The sequence below is a fragment of the Cupressus sempervirens genome, chromosome 7, assembly GCF_028749045.1.
Source record: "Cupressus sempervirens isolate cs-2001-9-10 chromosome 7, ASM2874904v1, whole genome shotgun sequence".
Lineage (NCBI taxonomy): Eukaryota > Viridiplantae > Streptophyta > Pinopsida > Cupressales > Cupressaceae > Cupressus > Cupressus sempervirens.
The window spans coordinates 229,924,448-229,946,881 of record NC_143124.1 but is presented as its reverse complement, the minus strand read 5'-3'; the positions used below and the strand labels follow the sequence as shown (position 1 = coordinate 229,946,881).

The 22,434-nt window shown below is 34.7% G+C and overlaps 1 protein-coding gene across 10 annotated transcripts in view; it reads left to right on the top strand.

Annotated features, from left to right (window-relative positions):
• Window positions 1-22,434, top strand: part of LOC149546340 (uncharacterized) — a 199,069-nt gene that overhangs the window by 117,337 nt on the left and 59,298 nt on the right. For 2 of the 10 annotated variants that reach the window (XR_016353698.1, XR_016353699.1), the window contains exon 6: window positions 5,578-5,651. The exons of the other annotated variants lie outside the window; for them this stretch is intronic. The gene's annotated coding sequence lies outside the window, so the exon portion shown is untranslated. The remainder of the gene's footprint in view (window positions 1-5,577; window positions 5,652-22,434) is intronic. 10 annotated transcript variants of the gene reach the window in all.

Sequence of the window (22,434 nt, the reverse complement as noted above, 5' to 3'; positions counted from 1 at the left end):
AAACCTCACCATTATGCATTTCATGTGCCCTCATATGGCTGCCCTATGGTTGAAGTCTTTTCCACATGCTTACCGGATAGAGTTTCACATTTTGCACTTGTTAAAACATGAGATGCTCAATGTGTAATTCATTTTTCCCCTTGCTCACTTAATTCCAAGCTTGCTAGCTGCATATGTAATTCACTCCAAAAAACCCATTTTCTAGACTATTTTACTCATATTTTAGCCATTTTGAGCTTGACCCATTTGTTCGTTTTCTATCCTTATTCCTTCAATCCATTTTCCCCATCCATACCTTGTCCAAAATTTGTCAAAATTTTGGTATGAATCCTTCACATGAAGATGTTCTCATTTTATGGGATTTTCATGTAATAGTTGTGTAGGCGTACCATTTTGCAATATCAAGAGAACCTACTCCAGCAAAGGGAAAAGACAAAAAGAAGATGGAGTATCAATATTATCAATATCACAACTCCATCCCTTCATCACATGTAACATCATGCTATGATGAAGTACGAGATATTGATATTTCTCACATGAACATTGAAGATTTCCTTGCAAGAGTTGATGTTGCGGCTGCTGAAAATATGACATGGATCAAGTGGAATCATATTTATTTTTTGTCCACTTCCCCCTAGGCAGTTGGTGAACCAGAATTCATCCTTACATGTGCGAGACACTTTGATGCAGCCTCATGAACCATCGAAGACTAGGATGGTGATACTATCATTAGTCTCAATCCTGAGACTATTGATCATATATTTCATGTTACTTACACTCCAGTTGTTACAAATATCATGAGGAAGAAGGCTATGGAGTGGTGGAATGAGGATACTTCTTATTGTGCCAAGTTTGTAAATGACAACTAGTTGATTACCGAGAGGCCAAATCTTGTCAGATGGTCAGTCAAGAGAGTACATCGATGTGATTTCAAGGAAGAAATTAATGATCTCCTCACGCTTCTCAGTCACTTGGTAGGGCTCAAGGATTCAAACATCTTCGAACCCTCGATGTATAAGTACATCTCACTCATAATATGATAAAAAAAGAATGTGTTTTTGGCTGAATTGGTGAGTGACTTAATATCTGAGCAATTGGTGAACATATTATCTACTAGTGTGTTCAACATAAACTCCTATATGGTATACATTGCTGCTGCTCAGGGCACCTTTTCTGGTCTATCAACAAAACATGACAAGTCTATAGCTCATGTGTGGGAGTACTATGAGTAGCTTCCCTTAAAGCAAAGTCCGATACACTTCAGAAGGGTTCAGGATGCCTTTTTTGGGCAATTTTATGTGCTTATTTGATAAAAAACTTCCTAATAGGCAACTACCCGATGAAGCATGGAACAAGGTAAATGAGTATGGTTGTATGATTTTACAGTTTCCCAACTTCACATATTTGCAAGTTGGATGCTTCAAGGGAGAGCCATATGCATTGCCAAGGTACTCTACCGAGAAAATCATACTCATGGAGTTGGCAAGGCAACTTATGGAAGTATAGGCTTATCAATCTAATTTGCACTGCCTAGAGGGGGATCTCATCTCAAAACCCATTGAAGTTTGGAGGTTACTCAATAGACACTATGCCTAAAGAAAAGAACATGGAGTTTAAACTCCAAAGGAGCACACTAAAAAAGTTTGCGACCAGGAGTTGTTTTGGTTGGAGAGGATTGCATGACAAGATGAGGAAGCAGTTCTTGCACATACATCGTCTAGAAGATCTTTGGACTGATTTATGTACCGAGGTGGATATATGGCACATGGATTAGACTCGGTTGACTGTGAAGCAGATTTTAGATTTCAACTTGGCATCAATCCCTCTTAGATTTGAAGATGACGATCAAATCCTAGATCTTGATTATTTTCAGCATGATGTGGAGAAGTTACCCATTCTTCTTACCACATGGTCATGCAAAGAAAATACATCTATCTGGGATAGATTCTAGTCTATTCTTGCTAATACCAACACATGGATGAAGAGAAGGGATCTCAAATGCATCAAAATAAAGCCTGGCAAAGACTTTGATCCTGTTGGTCCAATTAGTTTAAGATCAAAAATAAAAGGTAAAGGTAAAGATGGCACAACCTTGTCTACATTTGAACCTCCTGTTCAAAGTTTTCCCAAGTTGTCTATCAAAGGAGGAAAGGATTCAAGAGTACTTGAAGTAAAAGGGATTGAATCTCAATCAATTCAAATTGACTCAAGTGATGATGAAGCAAGGAAATCAAAGTAGTCATCACCTCTTGTTTCATGTCCACTTGAGGTTCTCGTTGGAACTTCTCTTCCGAATTTGGCTCTAGTATCAGATGAATCCCATGATTCGCCTTTAGGTGTTGCTATGGATGCATTGTTCATTGATCATCCATCTTTTGAAGAATCTGTGACTATTACACCGACGTGGCCTGTGTCCTCAGTTGCACCCGCACTATAAACACGAGGAGATGAGTATGATTTTGAGAATGCTTTTGATGCCAATTCCTTGTCGATTTCTTCTGCCATTGTTTGGTCTACAACATTGCTTGATGCGACTTCAGCTTAGCTTGAGCAATTGATGACTGAGGTCACACATAGCAATCCTCCTCTTACGACCATTCAAACTGAGACACCAACTATAGTTACCACTGTTATGCAAGGTAATCCATAGTTAACTATGGTAACTGCTTCTTTAGTGAATGCATCTTCTTTCATCCTTCCTCCATGGTTGAGCACTATCACACAAAAAAAGGAAGAAAGAAGAAATCCCACTTGATGAATCTGACAGTCAAGTGAGAAAACCAAGGCTTTCAAAGAATAAGAAAGCTAAACAATTTCTTGAGTAGTGGTTGACAAAAATCACATCAAGTATGCTGAAGTCGATGAACCACTTGTGGAGAAATCTATTGAAGACATGTGGCCTGCTGATTACAGAATGACAAGGGTTGAACTTGGTAAACAAACAAGGCCGAGTTATCAACATGATGCACATGAGGCAGTTAACTTTCTTTCTCAAAAGAATGATGAACTGTTGGAAAAGAAAATGAAACTCAAAGAGGAGAATGTATGTTTGTTGGGAATCATTGAAGAAATGAAGAGGTCCTCTGTGGGTAGTGAACTTGTTCAGTTGTATGCACAAAAAGAGCGAAGCAGAAGACACATGTCGTAGATGAATGGGCAACCAACATTGAATCACAAGGTTATCAACTTATTCGTGATATTTATAGAATGCTGAGGAAAGGTAAGGAAGCTATTGCTCAATTAAGTGATATTCAAGGATCACTTAAACAACAATTACAGTTGTTAGATGGTGATATTAGTGCCTGGAAGAGTATGATGGAGCTTGACTTGTAGCGTTTATGTGCTTATGAAGTCATCTCATCTGTTGAGATGTATCATGATTATAAGCATTTGATGATAAACAAAGAACAAGTTTTGCAACTCATGAAGGATGCAGAGGCAACAATAATGAAGATTGATGAGCAAAAACACATGATCAGTGAGTGTTCCAAGAAGCTGTCATGTGGAGATATCACTTAGAATGATAAACTTAGTAAAGAAGAGGACATTCTTATAGAGTTCATTGAAACAATTTGCTTACAGCTTGAATGGGATGATTTCAATCTTAGCGTAATGAATAGATTTGCAAGTTGGGAGTGTTCATTAGATAAACTACAAAGTACAAATGAGGTTCCTGTCAAGGAGATTTCAGAGGCAACCAACACGTATTGAAGGATCGTAATGGTTGCTAAGTACATTGGTGAGCCCGATGCTGAGGTTGTGTGGAAAGTACTACAAAAATTTGCAATGATTGTTGTGACGCTATGAAAATTTCAATTTTTCATATGCTTAAAGTAGAATAGTTGTAGGAAGACTACATGTAAAGCGCATTCATGTTGTAAATACAGGACAACATGTACCTTTATAATCAGCTCATGTAGTTTAGTTGTAATCGCATTAAGCATGCAACTTTGAAAAAAGTCAAAGTAGTTAGTTAGGATAAGTATGGGTGGTTGAGGTTGTTTCACTTTTCCTCCACCTTTCTCTCTTCATTTTTCCTATATAAAGGAGAGTTCTTTGTAAATAATCATTGTTTTTCTTTATAGGAGAAGGTTGGGCTTGTGATTAGAAGGCTTTGTATTTCTTGTTGCAAATCACATAATTGAATAAAAAAGAAATCTTTTCCCAAACTTTGTGTTGAGATACTTGGAATTGATCATTATCTCTTATTGTCTCTTATGTTACGTTGATTTATTCATCTTTGTTACTTCTCTCTTTAGAAGCATTTGAGTGTTTGATGCTATTTTTGGAAGACTCTGTTCTTTCCTAAACGAGATTAATCTGGTTTGTTAGTGGTTGCAAGTACTAGGATTGATCTAGTTTGATTTCTTAGTATATTATATTTCATATTTGGATAGTTGAACAAAGACTTTGAGCTTTGTTAGTTGTTCACTCTTTTATTTCAAGAAGGTTGCTTGTAGGAGACTTTGGGTTCTTACTATCAACCACACAAGTTATGATATAATTGCTGTCTTAAGGTTATTCTTATGTCAATACTCAAGCCACTGGTATTACCAGAGCAATAGATTCCTTTTATTTAATTGCAAGTAGTAGTTGGTAATATAAAATCATTCTTGAAAAAAGTGGAATTGATTTAGTAAACCACTTTTTTGTTAATTCTAGTTAGGTCTTTGTTGTAGCCACCTATGGTAAGCAGGGAGCCTCCCCATTTTCTGAGAGGAGAGATTTATCTCACTACAGCATTGCCTAAAGTTCTCATTTGGTAAGCTGTGGTTATGATGGCTTACAATTTTTTTAGCAAACACCTCCATTGTTTAGCATTAATGAAGTTTCATATAAGTGTCTTTAATCATAGATTCACTGTAGAATTGGGGCTCTTGTCTTATGAGTTTCCATTTCCAATTTGCGTGAACATGTCATCACTAGAGGTTTCAATTTGTCTATTCTTTGTAACTGCCGTCAATTCATGTTGGGTAATGATGATGACTTTTGGTATTCAAAAGGAAGCGTATTCATTCTTTTGGGTTATATAGGCTATTGCTTTTTTTTTGTTTAGTATTACAAGTGGACTATCATTTTGAGAATTGACGGTGACCTTTTGTATGAAGTTGTGTTATTCTTGCATCTAGAGAATAGTTTTCTACTATAATAAGTGAGTCATTTCTTCGAGTACATCATTTCAATACATGATTTGGGAACAAAAGATTTATGCGTTGACTCATTTTAATTTGAATATATTCTCTGTGAGAATCCAAAGTGATCAATGTCACATCCCAAATCTTTGCTTAAATTAAAATGTTTGTTATAGACATTGTAGCCGTTGAGACTTCAAACGAAATTTAGTTGTTTGTCTAAATGGTTATTTATCGTTGATTTCATGTGAAAATGAAGTGTTAGTTGTTCATTATGGTTTCATGTGAAATTGACGAGTTGGTTAATCGTTATGTTCTTTAGAAATTGAAGTAATGGTTTTTGTTATGATGTTATATGAATGGCAAGTGGATTAGCTAATATGATTATATGATTTGATTAAATGATTTGGAAATATGTTATTACCTTGATAAACTTCTTATGTAGGATTGCGACGAAGTGGGAAAACATTGCTAGAAAAGGAAAGGGCATGAGGGCACCACCTATCATTGAGCTTACAGGTATGGGTACTAAGCCACCTTGGTCAAGGGAAAACTAGAGTAGGCAAGCAAAGGTTAACCAACTGGGCAACGCACCTAATAAGATTATAAAATAGTCAAGCTAAGAACAAATTGTTACATTTATAATTTGGGATGATATCAGAGGTTCCTATTATCACTGACATGTCTTAATATAATGATATGTACTTGTACATGTACATACATATATACGTATATATGTGCAAATTCAAATATAATGTACATGAATGTATATGCTTATTCAAAATATGATGTATACACAAGTACACATATTTAGAATATTACGTACATATATGTATTGATGGAAGTTTGTCATTGATGTCAAAGATAATCAAGGAGATTGATGGAAATATTGTTTTCACAAGCATTGACAAGAGTGTTAGTATACTACCCATCATCAATGTCAAAGGTATTGTCATTAAAGTCAAATATAAGGAATTGATTAATTGTGGAAATCATAAGTATCACCGTTTGCTATTTTCAGAGGAGTGACTAATGAATCAGCTGATGTAAGAAGGATACAACAAAACAGTAGCATATATAAAGATTTCAAACTTAAGACTAGCAATATAAAGAGAAAAATATCATAAAGCCATTAGTGATGAAGCCTATAAAGACAACCAATCAAGAGATACATATATGAAACACAAACAGTAACATTGACAAAGTAGTGACAGAATAACAAGCAGGCAATGTTTGGAACTTTATGACAGTTCAAATATCCAGAGCATTGGACAAATCACAAAGTCAAATACCTAGACTAGTGGACAAAGATATAAAAAGAGTGAAGGTTGCAGTAAATTGAAGACATTAATTATATTAATATACTAAACTAAACAACCATCATACAAGTATGCAAGAAACATATAACATCAAAGGTGCTGTGCAGCTGTAATAGTTTCACAAAGAATTAACTAAGTTATCGATGTGTCTAGCTTGGAGGGGGGTGTGGATGCAGATGCGGATGCAGACTGGTGCATGGATGCGGGAGGAGGCGTGGTGGGTGCTGTAAGGAAGCACCGTTATCTCCTGCGGATGCGCGCGGGGTGCTACAGAGAGCATCCGGGCACATCTCGTGAGCATGCGCTTATTTTCAGCATCTAGTCACTTAAGTGACTTAAAAAACATGTGATTTAAATTTTTTTTTTTTTTGTTTTTTTCCTCCTATTGGGCTCACAACCCTAAAATGGCCCTAAAAGAGGCCATTCACTGCTCATTCTTCCCATTTTGTTTGCAGCTGGGCTCTCTTCTCTTTTGGTCTCCATTGTGGCATTCTGAAAGCAAGGTCATTAGTTTTGAAGAGGATCATTTGTAGGGTGTCTATTGAGCTTCCACAAAGGACAATTAAGCATCTAAGGTAAGCATTCTATCCATTTCATGAGCTTTTTTAGTGATTTTTTTTAGTTCATGAATTTTTCAAGTTTTAGAAGAATTTTTTAAAGATATATACATATTGTAAAGAAATGAAGGAGTAAGTTTTTTAAAACATTTCTAAGTTAATTTTTTCTATTTTCTTATTAGATTCATAGTTTCTATTGTGCAAGAATGGCCACTACTGATAGTCAAAGTTTAGTAGCAAGGCAAGAACAAAGTGATAACTTCAATATTGATGTGGCATCTCCATTATGGAGACACACCACAAGATCATCACAGGTTTCTGGAGGTGGGTCATACATTTGGAGATGCAATATATGTCATAGTAAATCATTCAACAACTCATATTTTTGGGTCAAAGCTCATTTTATGAGCCCTATTGGTAAAGAAATAACATTGTGCAAGGGAAGTAAAGATGGAAAAAGATTGAGCGATGCACAATTAGCCGAATTCATAAAAGAACAAGAGGCCATTGAGCGTTTATTGAGCAAATAAAAAACAAGTTTGTACAAACCTTCATCTCCAAAGAGCAAAGTGAATGTGCCCACTGATCATGTTGCATCCTCCAAACATTCATTCATGGAAGTGGGAAAGGAGGATGAGAAGTATAAGTTATTACCCGCAAAAGAGGTCCGTTGGATCAAGCATTCAAAATGGAGGCAAGAGAGATTGCTGATGAAGCAATTGCACGTTGCCTTTATGCCAATGGTCTTCCTTGCAATTTGGTAAGATCACCATATTGGAAGGAAATGGTTAGAGCACCAACTGATTACATTAGCCCTGGGTATGAAAAGGTGCATACTACTCTTTTGCAAAAAGAAAAGATTTCTATAGACGAAGCTCTTCAACCAATTAAGACATCTTGGAAAACTTCCGGCATAACTATTGTATTTGATGGATGGAAAGACACAAGAAATTGACTATTGATAAATGTGATTGCAATGTCCCCCAAAGGGGCAATGCTTTTGAGGGCTATTGATTGTGAAGGACAAGTTAAGGATTCACAATTCATTCTAGAATTCTCATTGAGGCAATGGAGATGGTGGGTAGTGAGAATGTGGTCCAGGTGGTCACAGATAATGCCACGAATTGTAGGGGTGTAGGTGCTTTGGTTGAGTCTCGATATGACCATATTTTTTGGACACCATGCACTGTACACTTTCTCAACTTGGTCATGCAACAAATTGGCACCCAAATAGATTGGGTGAAGCAAATATACCAAAAGGGAGAGGAGATACAAATGTTTGTGACAAACCACCACATGTCACAATGTATATTCAGATCATTCTCTAAGTTGGAGTTGTTGAAGGTAGATTTAAAATTGTAATTATTTAGTTTCATTTAATTATTTATTTTAAATAAGTTTTATATTCATGTTCAATATCAAATTTCTTGTTTATAACTTCACTTTGTATTTGATGTCATATTGTCAACTTTATTATAGGTTGTGTAGACTAGATTTGCATCTCATACTATTGTTCTCAAACGACTCCTCAAGGTGAAATCAACATTGGGCCAAATGGTTATTTGTAACCAGTGGGCTATATGGAAGGCTTCAAATTCAGAGAGAGCCTTGAAGGTCAGGGGTATGATCTTTGATGAGCATTGGTGGGCTTGTGTGCAATTTGTATTGGATTTCACCAAGCCTATCATGACTATGCTAGGCTTTGCCGATACAGATGCACCTTGCTTGGGGGATGTGCACGATGGCATGGACACCATTGTAGAAAAGGTAAAGCTTTCCATACAAGCACATAAGACTACCCCCACAGAATTATAAGCCTTGTGCAAAAAGTTGGAGGATATCATTCATCATCGTTGGGAGAGGATTACTACTCCATTGCATCTCCTTGCATATGCCTTATCTCCAAGGTACTATAGCCAGGAAATACTTGCTATGCCGGATAGAATTGCACCATATGCGGATGAAGAAGTTGCTACTGGGTGCTACACTGCATTTGCAAGACTCTTCCCAGATGATAAAATACAGAAAAAGGTGAGGCAAAAAATTTCCTTATTTTCTTTAGGATCAAAACTTACTCTATATGCAATAGAGGACCAAAATGACATGGGAGCTATCATGTGGTGGTACATGTATGGTCAACCATTCAAGCATCTACCACCTCTTGCAATCAAGATCCTCTCACAAGTAAGTTTTCATTTATTTATTTATTTAGCAATTGTATTGTACACTTTAGTGTTTAACATTCTCTAATTTGCATTTCATTTGTATGTTTAATTTTAAAAGTTTAAATTTTTAAGAACATTATTTAGGTTGCAAGTTCTTTTGCTGAACGGAATTGGAGTACATACTCCTATATCCATTTAGTGAAGCGCAACAGGTTCGGCTCAAAGAAAGTTGAGGACTTGGTTTATATACATACCAACTTGCGTCTTTTGTCACGTACGGAGGATGGATACAAGGAAAGGTCAACCAAGCTTTAGGATGTAGGCCCTGATTTTGCAGACTTGGATGCAACACTTTAGGATCTTATTGTGATGACGGATGATGATGTTGATAACTGTAATATCCCCTCAAAAAATAGAATCTAATTGTAATTAAATAACAAAAAACATATTAAAATAATTATTAAATATACTAAGTTAATTGAGCAATAATTATAATCAAAACAAATAAACAATATTATATGGATTAGAAAATAAAGACTTATTAGTGAATAAAGTTTTCAAATACAATCATTATGATATTAATATTATTATCAATCTATCAATATATATAAATCAAAGAAATTAATAATGTCAAACAAAATATTATAATATGTAATTTTCAATAACATATTGATGCCAAATGGACAAGATTGATAATAATAAGTTATGATGATAAAATTAAATGATAAACTCATTAATATCATTAGCAATACAAATACAAAGGAAAACTAGGCATCGCAAAATTGAAGTGACTATTATGAATGGTCATGCCCCATAAAATATAAGGTATAAAGCCACGTCAACCAATGGAAAATAGGATATGTTTTAAGGAGTATAACACACGAACATAATAGAAAGATTGACACATGTATTTAAGGAGAGATAGCGGAATGTATGCTATGGAAAGATGCGAATCCTAGGCAGAAACACTGAATTGGAGTTCGGGCCCATTCACCACCGATCAACGATAATTCCGAGCTAGCAAACCGATGGGAGTTGAGGAGTTCAAGGGTGTACATACTTGGAGAATAATTCCAGTGTACATGCCACTCGAACCACAGACTTATAGAGAAGGCAGAGGATTCGAGGAGACCCATGTTGCCAAAGGCTAAGGTAAGTTGGTAAGTATGTTCAAGGTTAAAATGTTTATCAATTATATATGTGGATATTTCATAATAGTACTATTAGTAATGCATAGTAATAGTATTATCATTATCAAATAAGATTATATAATTTAAATATATGGTGATAGTTATTATATGTCATTTAATTATAAATAATTCTATGCACATTAGCAGTAATCAATCCCATGCATGGAAAAATAAGCATTGAAATCAAGTACATTAATCTATTAGGAGAATTATAAGACTCGAAGCATGAGGGTAGCAAGGTATTAACACCTTGAATCGACCACCATGACTGAGAATTCTCCATGCTGCCATAATATTCTGATGTTGTCAAACATATGCATATATTGTTGGCCTTGGATAGAGGATGCCCATCCAAGAAGAATCTTAAGGGGTGCACTCTCGGGATGACGATGAAGTAGCTATGAGTTATGAAGCTCGATTTGGAGACGTCCTTAAGATTGGTTTTAACTTAGAGGGTAGAATAACATAGTTTTATTATTATTGTGTTTCTAACATTTATTTTGCAGGTATTGCTTGTCCCTAACTAACTTGATTAGTGGGGACATTACAATAACATCATAGCATGTGCATCTAGCACAATTGGAACCATGCATGGTTCAAATGAATTTGCAAGTGTTGTAGTAGGAGGAGATGATGATAATGTGTATTTTTTTGAGAATCCTTATGATTCTGAATGACTGAATGTGATTTGTGAATCTTGAGCCTTGACTCTTGATTGATCAACATCAAACCATGAACTATGTTTTGATTTTGTAATTTGAATTGCATTGGAATCTTGAACTTGAGTGATTTACTAATTAGACATTACTGTTATTTCAATTTGATTATGATAATGATTCAATGAATGGTTTATTTTTATATATTTAGTATTTCTTGTATTTATTCGCATACATTGTCAAATTATAGTTGACAACTTTACATATATATATGTATGTATGTATGTTGTTACATCCCAAATTTGGACCTAATTTTAAATTTTCTCATAGCCATTAGATTGAACGGATTCTTCTTTCATAATCATGTGGAGTAGGTAATTATTTATATTCATTGTATTAACTGTTAATGAAGATGGTTGTTATCCATTATTTGAATGTGATGTTTAGCAGTTGCTTGATTTTGGAATTATGGTTGATAATTAAATTCTTTTAAATATTCATATGAAAATTATTATGGAACTTGTTATTATTGTGGAAGTATTTCACAAGTGATTGCAAGAGAAGATGAAGGGGGGAAAGCATTGGTAAAGGAGATCAATGGAATGGGATACTAGCGTAATACAGTCATCAGGATTGATAGGTATGACCTTAAATTGCTTTGGTAAGGACCTAGTGACTTGAACTTCAGGATACAACTGGAGGACCCATATGAGCTATTAAATAAATAATTTAAAGTATAAAATAATTAAAATATAATATGTACCTCAAAGGACTTTGAACGATCTTTCACCATATTATTTTAATATATACCTATGTACGTACACATAAATATAAATATAAAGTGACACCATAATATTATTTTCATAATAATAAACTGATGCCACCTCATTAATATATCTACGTGTACGTAGATATATATAAATCATAATATTTTTCGATTTATAACCTTCAAATCTTCTTCCATCCTTTTATTCTTTTTCTTGTTTGAAACCAATTGAACCCTTGGCACATTTATTTGGCATCCAAGAGCCAATACATTCCTTTTATGTTACAGCTTCTTGGAAGCCAAAAAGACATAATACCTCTTTATATTTTGAAGTCGAGGGAGATGGAAGGCAGCATTATTTTTTTTTTACATCACCCAATTTCCTTGTTTATACATACGACTTCTGTGTTCATCACCGCCTTCTTGCATATTACCGACTACATTTTTCTTAGCTCCGATATCACTGCTGTTATCAAGTTATAACCATTGCATTTTCCTTCCTATGATTTCTTAAGTGCACAATTATTCTGCCAGAAATCATGAGCAATCTCATACTAGGATTCGCATTCAAGATCTTTGCAAGCAAAAGTGAGGCTGATTGAGCGTCCAGCAAGACTCCATTTTTAGATTAATCCAAGTTATGTGGATATCCAAATCCAACATTGCAATATGATTTTTCTTGATCAATTGTTATAGTAAAACCAAATTACATAGCAGCAAGCTACAACTCATATCATGATGAAAAATATCTTGTTTGATATCATAGGATAGAGCTTCTCTAAATTAGATTTGTTTATGGCACTTAAAAGCCAAGTAACCACATTATGAAATCATGATTTATTGTGCCATTGGAGATTAGAGTTAAACAATATTTTTTGCAAATCTTTAAAAACATATTCAAATCACAGATTGTGATAAGTTGGAATATATATATTAATCATGAATCAGTTGAGAATCAACGGACAGAGCCAATTGCTCTAAGATTCGGGCACCTAGGACTCATCAGCTGTATAGCCATGGAAAAGGTGAAGAGGTGAGACGAAATCTGCAATGACATAGAAATAAAAGTCAGATATGATCAAATAAAAACTAAAATCATTTTATTAATAGCTCATGCTTGTCTTTATTATTGTTTCCTATTGTCAAGTCGAGCGGTTGGCCAAGGTCGTTTAAAGACATGTTTGCCATCTATGATCACTTGATGTCAGTCGTGCTAGTTATGCATACATGTCCGTCTATAACTGTGCGGACATTCTAAACACCAGTATGCTCAGGTGGCTGGACTTCTAGTATCCCAAGCCTGATCTCGGGGTAGGGAGGGCCTTTCTAATTCAATAGATTGTGAGGAGATAAGTATGGTCCGAAGTTGGGAGGTTAAGCCTAAGTCAATGCTTCTCGTCTTACCGAAAGCCAGGGCTTGCACAACCAACTAAAGACCCACCGGATAATACTTGTATGTTTTCTTTTTCTTCTTTCCATGGTAAGCATTTACTTTACTTGTATCTAGAAAAAGATAGTTAATTGTTATTATAGTTATAGTTATTTCACTTAATCATTGTTCTAGTTATTTCAGTTGATTATTGATATAGTTATTTCAGTTGATTATTGATATAGTTATTTCAGTTAATCGTTATTCTAGTTATTTCAGTTGATCATTGATATAATTATCTCAATTGAACATGATTATTTTAGTTAATCATTGTTAGTTAAAACAGTTAATGTTCTACGAAAAGGAATTCAGTTATTTGTTCAATAATTTGTTGGTAAAAACTCTTTATAAATTGTCTTTGTTTTTGTTATGAAAAACCGTTTGTTACACACACACACACACACACACTTATGTATGGATGTACCCGAATGCATCCAAAATCACCCCCCAAAAAAATCCACACATCCACACATCAGCATCAGAACCAGAATTGGTAGCTTAAGGAATTAAAGAGAATGCAAACAACAGATTTGCATCATATATCTATCATCATTCATTTAGCAGCAAATGATTATGGAAAATAATAGGAGGGATGAAGTGTTTGCATTAGGTATGGAAAATAACAAATGAAGATAAGCCATGTACACATGAAGGTATGGAAAGTAACAAGTGAAGATAATTATACATAGAAGCCACTAAGTTCTAGAAATCCAAAAAAATGAGCTGGTGATAATGGGTAGCAGTGTTATGATGAGTATTTTGAATACCCGATAAAGTATGCATCAATAACATCACACAAAGAGGATGCAGATCAAAATGGTATGCAACTTTGAGTTGAGAAGAACTCAAAAGCAGTGAATGGTCAAGACATGTTAGCTTGAGATATTGCATGTCTGTTGCCACTGGAAGGCCTCAAGGTCTAATAGTTTCTGAAATTATCAATGCCAAATCATGAGACAAAGGCCATCGGTGTTTGAAAAGAAGGGAGACTCCGGATAGAAAATCAGACTTTATTTCATACGCATGCCAAACTAAGTCAGAAATAATTAAGTAGTGATAGGGTGTCGTGAAGTTTGAAAACATTGAACAAATACTACTGCAGATGCATCTCTGTTATCATTTAGCAATGAACATCTGAAGATTTTTTAATAGAAAACATATAGACAGTATTCAAACAATGATAAAATAAATGAAAGGCACGATTAAGTTAAAAGAAGGAAGACATAATATATGAACATAGTAGAAAGGATGTTGGCCAAAATGAGAGTGGCACTAACAGTATATATGTGATAGTATTTTATATCGACATACTGCTGACTTCAGTTGGAATCCATATTTTATTCCATATTGTATTCAATCAATAAACAGCCTGTGTCATCAAGAAAACCTTTATAGTTTCCAGCAAATTGGGCAAGCAATAATATGTCGTGAAGTTTGAAAGGGAGTATCAAGCACAGTGATAATAATTTATAAGCACATGGTGGGTGCAGTCAAACATATTTATTATTATATTAATAGAGAACGGTATAATCAGTCTTTAAATAAAATATAATAAATACTTGATTAAGATTGTCTAAGAAAGACATGACTCATTGAAAAGTCACTAATAAAATATAGATAAAGATGAAATGAGTTATTTGAAAAGAAAGAAGCAGAGGTGTAGAAGATGTAATAAGGAGTCAGTTGTAAGAGATGAGCAGAATATAAGTTCTGAGTGGTGAAAGAAGAAAAGGAGAGTGAATAAAAGAATGTTATATATATTCAGATTTTCAATCTGATATATATATGAGAATAAAATTAGAGTGTGTGAGTATTAATGAATAAATAAAAGATGCCGAGGAAGAATATGCACAACATATCTTTAGCATAGAGCAAATGAGAAATAAATATAAGAGTGAAGGAATTTTGAGAAGAGTTGAATAAATATAGTTATATGTAGATTTATTATCTGATATAAATATCAATTAAAGAAAGTGTGAGTTAAAGTATTTAAGAAAAGATTATAAGAAACTAAAATGATCCTGAAGTAATTGGATCCATCATCAGTTGAGTAAGCAACATTATCAAGGTGGAAGAGCAGTTCGAGTGCAGTGGGTCTGTGCTCACAAAGATATCAGAGGGAGTTGGAGCTTCTTGTAGATCAGAACCTGTTAAGTGTGGGAGTTGGAGCTTCCAGTGAGTTGGTGCTCATAAACATAGAGGTTAGAGCCTCAAGTAGGTCGAAGTCTACAATACAATGTGAAAGAACAAGGTTTATATAAAAACATTTATTGTTGTGGTTTTCTCCCACATTGGGTTTCCACATAAAACATTGTGTTATTGTGTTCATGTGCATAATTTTTCATTTTAGAATTTGAAGTTAATTGTTTGGATTAAAGTTTAAAATTGCAAAAGTTGTTATTATACTGAGTCACCCTCCCTCTCAGTATAATTGTGTGCTCTTCACGTATATGTGTATATGCATATACGAGTAGAGGAGGATACCAGATGGTATCCTCATATTAATACATTGAGAGCAATTTATGATTCCACCTTTGGGCAATGTTATAATTTTATTATTTTGTGCCACTGGCCCTTTATATATTTTTCAGTGAACATATTCTTTTTTAATTCTGAATTGGGCCTTTATAATTTCCAGCAGCCTATTTGATGTTCTTGAATTAGCCTTATGTATTATCAGAGCTTTTGATGGCTCTTGAACATAACTCATTTTATAGCCAACTTTCTTCTTCTTGCTCGTAACTGAGCATCTGTATGAAACAGCGAGCCAAACTCTATATTTGTGATTGCATTCTAACCAACAAACACACTCCTTATCGGTGATTTCATTCTTAATTGCTAACTATGATTCCATTGTCATCTGCAATTGGCATCCATAGTGCTGTTAATTCTCACCTGCGATTGAATCCACTTTGCCATTGTTTCATACCAGTAATTGCATTCATAAGTGTTGTGGGCTCAGAATTGTGATCAGCATTTATACTGTTGAATTGTTTCATAACTGTGATTATCCATTTTGAGGATTATATTTCCTACCTGCAATTTCTCACTGGAGGTTGTCATCATACCTACCTCTACTAAAGGACTAATATTCCAGAGTTAAGGCATTGTGCTAGACACTTCCGGATCTTACCAGCAGTTGAGGGTAATAATACCCCTGCATTACAAAGCTAGGTCGTGCATTCTTTCTGCACTTAACCTTCCATTTTTATTTTTTTATAATAAGGCTCATAAATCCTAGCTTGAAATCTAAAGGGAAATCTTAGATGGACTAGGTCTGAATTGGATGTATTGATTTCATAAGTCTGAATTGTTTATGTAAATGCAAAAAGGGCGTTGAGCTATCCATTGTAACTGTTATGATTATTCCTTTCAGACCTTAAATTAAATTGAAAAGATTTCCAATTCTATGCAACCATTATACAGGAGCATCATCCATATGCCTTTGAGATAAGAGAAGGCACACTCAAAGAGTCAAAAAACTGTTATGAAAATTTCCATGATCATCTTTTATAATTGTCTATTATAAGCCTAGGATAGGCAAACAGTTTTGATTTGATAAACACAGATTATTCAAGGATATAGATAGCCGCATTGGGATTCATCAAGGTTGATTAGCAAGGTCGAGATGAAGAGTGTGGATTGATAACAAATGAGCAGTGGGTTATACCTACAAGATAAGAGAAAGAATTCGGAAACAAAAACAGTTGATTAACTTAATCAAGTATATATATATATATATATATATATATATATATAGACTAAGTCAGCTCATGGTGATCAAATGGCACTATTCTTGTTGTCAAGTTGGGCGATGGGTGTTCAGGCACATAGTGTCCATGTAAATCCCTGGCTAGGGTCGGATTAGTGGCTCATGATTTCTGCTATGATCACTAGAGGTATAGACAACTTACAATCGGAAGGATAGGTTAATGAAAGGTATTCATAGCCTAGCTGGCTATGAGTAACTCTAACACTAGGATGCTTAGTGGCAAGACAGAGGTATCACATGCCTAATCTTGGGCAGGGAGGGATTTTTTTAGGTGAGATTGTGTGGGGATACTTAAAGGTCCACTTTTGGGAGGTTAAGCCCTTGACAATGCTTCTCTTCTCCACCAGATGCCAAGATTTGTACAAGACAAAGATATGACCTGCATTCATGTTATTTTTTTTAATGAGTATTTTACTTTTATGTTCTTCTAAGTTATATTAAAAATATGCTTAGACGGTTAATAGTGTTAAGTAGTTACTCTCTTTTTAATTGATTAGGATTCAGTTAATCTATTATAATCATTGATCTCTTTCATTTGAATATGTTGTTATAACTGTCTTCCATGTGATTATGAAAAGTATTGTATCGTTTATTTATACTTAAATTGTTATGTAAAAATAGCTTGTTACAATCAAACTTTGTGTAAGGCTGATCGTTGGATTATTAAGTGTTAACAATTAGAAGTTGGTGATCTCTTTATTTGTTTTGGCATTCAATAAAAGGATCTATATTTTATGGGCTGGGGTTGTCACCCTCAAGTGGAGGGTTTTCCTAGGATAATTTTTTGTCATCTTTTCTTATGCTTTTGTGAGTTTTTGTATATTGTTGTATGCTATTTTGGTTCCCAAAACTTAACATGGTATCATAGTGGGTCTAGTAAAGATCCAAATCAGAATAGGAAAATTGACAATTTAAAGGATACAAGAAATGAGGGATTCTTATGAGAATGTAAAGTTGAAGAGATTGGAGGGTAGACACTCTGAAAAAGCTTCAATTTTTTTAATGGGTAAGATCTTGACATGCTTGTCTATGCCTTCATGTTTGGCATTCATATCTACGAGGATATCAGATGTGCCGGTGTTTGAATTTTTGACTCTCTGCCTGCACTATAATTTTGTGATGGCGAAAGATCTATCGATGGATTGTCAAGAAATATAGGGAATACAAAGATACTTAAGACAGATTGAGAAGTAACAAGATGATGAGAGATTACAAGCAAAGTCATACAGGTTGTAGAAATGAACATGGGGGCACTACTTGCTGCCGTGGGACTGAATTGGTGACACATAACACCATTTTGGAGGAAGAACCTATACAGTTCGTCATTGTGATTTGTTTCTTCGAACAAGAAGAAATGAGATATAGAGGGAGCTTGTGTGACAGAGGGATAGTGCCACACCCTTTGCAGAGGATCAACAAGCTCAAATAGTAGTGTAGCCTCTAAAGCTCATTGTTTGGTCAAACATTGGAGCAAATTTTCTGATATTGTAATAATCAAAGCTAGGAGATTGCTGCCTCTGTTGAGATGGAGTCCCAATTTTCAGATGATCTTTTATGTGCTATAATGCATTTTACTCGGTGACGGGGAAATTGGAGGCAAAAGCCCTTGTAATGTGTTCTTTGCAATAGAAGTTTGACATGAAATCCCTTGTTAATGCATTCTTCTCTACAAGAGAAGTTTGATGCGCAAACCCTTGTTAATGCATTGCTTTCTATGAGAGAAGTTGTAATGGACTTCCCTGTAGACCATAGATCCAAGGTTCTCTGCGAGTCAAGTCAGACTTGTTGGGTCTGGTATGGCAAGCCAGGTTAGCCCTACCGGTTTCAATATGTGATAGCAAAAGTGTGAAGGTAAGGGTAAATCTTTCAAGGGTTTTGTCTCTTTACCGAGTCACAATTGAGTCACAGTTGAGTCTGAGTTGGTTCATAAGTTGAGTTACCCTTGCCGAATCACGACCGTGTTTGAGTCTGGGAACTTTGCTGTAGACAATGATTTTTTCTTAGTTTATTCCCTCTTGCCAAGTGACTGTAATTTTGTCGAAGAGTTGGTTTGCAAATGCAATGTGTAGATGTATAGATGGTTTATTTATATTATTAACGAACAACAAGACCCCATGAGTTAATAGTTCCAACACAAGTACAATCACATAGATAACAACCTATCTCCTTTATAGCAATAAATAGGGCAATATTCAAATTTACTATATATATCAGAGAACTGATTTCAAATTCCAATATTCATTAATCCAAATCAGAAATTATATATGATATGCTTAGTGCTTCTCATACAGGGATAACAAATACACATACCACATGAAGTTTCAAAGCTGTCTTGGACCCAATATACTGCCCAAATTTATTGCAGCTCCTTGTCAAAAACAATACACTCATAACTATCTCAGACCTTTACGGCAATGCTGAAACTCAACCACAATGTAGTCTACAACACTCTCAATATCGATTTAGTCTCAGTCGGCTCTGTTCTTCAATGTTGAAGCTCAACGCAACCCTTTGGATGTAATAATATCACTCTGAAAAGCCCTACATTCAGCCTACAAATGGGTACTAATTTACAAGGGATTGGCCAACAAAGAAAGCAACCCCTGATAATGGCTTGTTCTATCTTATAAAGAGAACAAAAAAATTGAGGATTTGGGAGAGCTAAAAAGTCCATAGCTGGACGGATATCTATATTCCACAAGTTTTTGGGACGAGGATGGGGATGGGAAGGGGTGGGAGGGGATGGGGGAATGTCTTTTTAGGATGGACTTTTTGGGAGATCATCATTGAAGGGATAACTATTAAAAACGTGAAATTTTTTAAAATTACAAAATTTTAAATATTCATGGGATTGTTAGAAATAGGGAATACTGAGAGAGAGAGAGGGGGTGTGAATCAGTATTCCACAAACATTTGCCCAACTATGGATATCATTAACAATTTTTTAAACTTGCATATATGATCAAATTGAAAAGTAAACATAACAATAACACAATGCAACTCATAACACCATTATTTGTTAACTAGGGAAACCTTGGCCAAGGGAAAACACTGGTGGGGATGGTACCCACAAATGATCCACTAATCGAAAGTATCTTGTGAAAGATATTGATCCTATTAGGAGTCTATTACATCCGTATAGTGTATTTATCCTTGTTAGAAGTCTTAACCCTGTTAAGAGTTGGTATTACAAGTAGCAAGCTGAGCCCACTACTCAAACATGCATATACAATATTAGAATTTGTATACAAAAGATATAAATACAAAAAACCCTTTCACAATGCTAATATCTTCAATATTTGATTTGTCCAAAGTAGTTCTCTTTACAAAACTGATCATGTATTGTATTGTATTGTACTATCATCAGGTTCGCATCAATATTGATCATCCAAAGCGCGCATTCAAAACATTGTATCATTACAATACAATGCCACACTTAATTACAAATAAATGTGTCTTCCTTTATATTAAATTGCTTAACCAGTCGGCCTTTAATTCCTTGCATGTTTCTCAAAACTTGAAATAACTTTTTGATAAATGAGGGTTAACATCTAGGATGTCGTCCCAACCTTGTTAAGTCATTGTTTTGGTAAACCAAAATAACTCCTTAACCAAAATGCCTTTACTTTGTCATCTGCTCTGTTTTTCCCATCATACCCTGTATATGGAAAAACATCTATATCTCTGTCTGTACAACGAATCTTCTTTAGTGCTTTTAACCACATGCTCTATATATCTAGTACTAGCTTCCCTTAACTGTGCATAGCCTCAAGTGCTCCCAGAAAACCACGCTAAAGCAAATACCTCAACTATTCACTGCTTTTTTGAATAATACTTAGACAATTTTTGAAGTCCAAGTATCCAAAACTTCATAGTGCGTTTTGCCTTCTTCATAGTAAGTATATGTTACTATAAAGGACAACTCTAGATATATCATCCTCATACATCCTCTTAGCCAAATTGCCAACTAGGATAACATTGATAAGGCTCATAATTAGCTTCAAATACGCATGTAATTGGTAGACCTTCATTGAGGAGTACATTACCGCCTTAGTTTACCTATGTAAAGTTTCTTACTAGATTTAAAATTTGAGGTTAACTGATGCACAACTTTTGATTGCAGGTATGAACACTGATGTCAAAGAATAGATTTTCTCCAGAATTTGTATATGCTAGTACAAAAATAACAGAGACAATAAAATATTCTTGAACTTGAAATGTAAATCAATCCTTTGATGTGCTTTCATTAATTGATTTCGATGTCTTGTTATGTCGAGCAAATTGGATATAAATATAACATGGAGAGGTGTAAGGGTGAATGTGCATGTCTTCGAATGAAGACATGACCATTGATCATTAAACCGATTCGATGTTAGTTAACCATTCCCGATTTAATTAGAATTAACACAAGTCTTAAATATGCATAATAGATCATAATGAACTTGATTCATATGTAGCCCGATATAAAGATCGGTAAGGATCTTAAATCAAAGGAATCATAATAAGTTTCGGTCATGTCTAAGATGAGATCTCAAATGGTATATATATATGTTCATCAGTTAAAACTGTACCGATCATATGCAAAGTTTTATATACTGCTTTTATATATATATGTGTATCATGTACTAGTATACATATATACATATGTATATATATCCCAATCACAGTTATTGTCAGACCAAAGCTACATGCTTTAACAACCTATAATATCATAATACTAACAATTTCTTGTAGGTTTGTGTTGGAAATATTCAAGATATGACAAGTTACTGAGAGAGGAGGGGTGAATTAGTAACTTCAAAACTTTTAAAACAATTCAACACTTTAATCATATATACTATTCACCATTCATTCATCTAATCTACTCCATATGAAAGATCAAGTATTCATAACACATGTGCACAGAGATTTTGGTAACCCAGAAACCTTCCAAATAGAAAGTAAAATTGGGGTGGGGATGATACCCACAAAACTTCAATACTGCAGTATAAAGTTGGCCTGTTAAGGCTTACATTGACCACTTCTGGTGATCTGTCCTGTTAGGAGCATAAATGACTGCTAGGTCCACCTTGTTAGAGGATTTACAAACATACACTGAAGTATGCACTCTGTTAGGAGATTTATACAAAGACTGTTAAGTCTACCTTGTTAAAAGATCTACAAAATTGATTCACCTGTTAGGATGAAATAATGGATCTACTTACAAACTTGATTGCTGATTAGATCCTTGAAGTATAGATCACCTCTTGTGACTGATGAATCTTTACTGTTCCTTGTTGACCTTGCTGAATATTTTGCTCTGCTGCTGATTCGCACTTACACTTCAAAACATTACATGTCTATCTTCCAACTCTCATGCATTTTTCATATATCTATTGCAAATGATATAATACATTATATATATATATATATATATCATTCCAATAATTACAATTGCAAGGTCGGCCA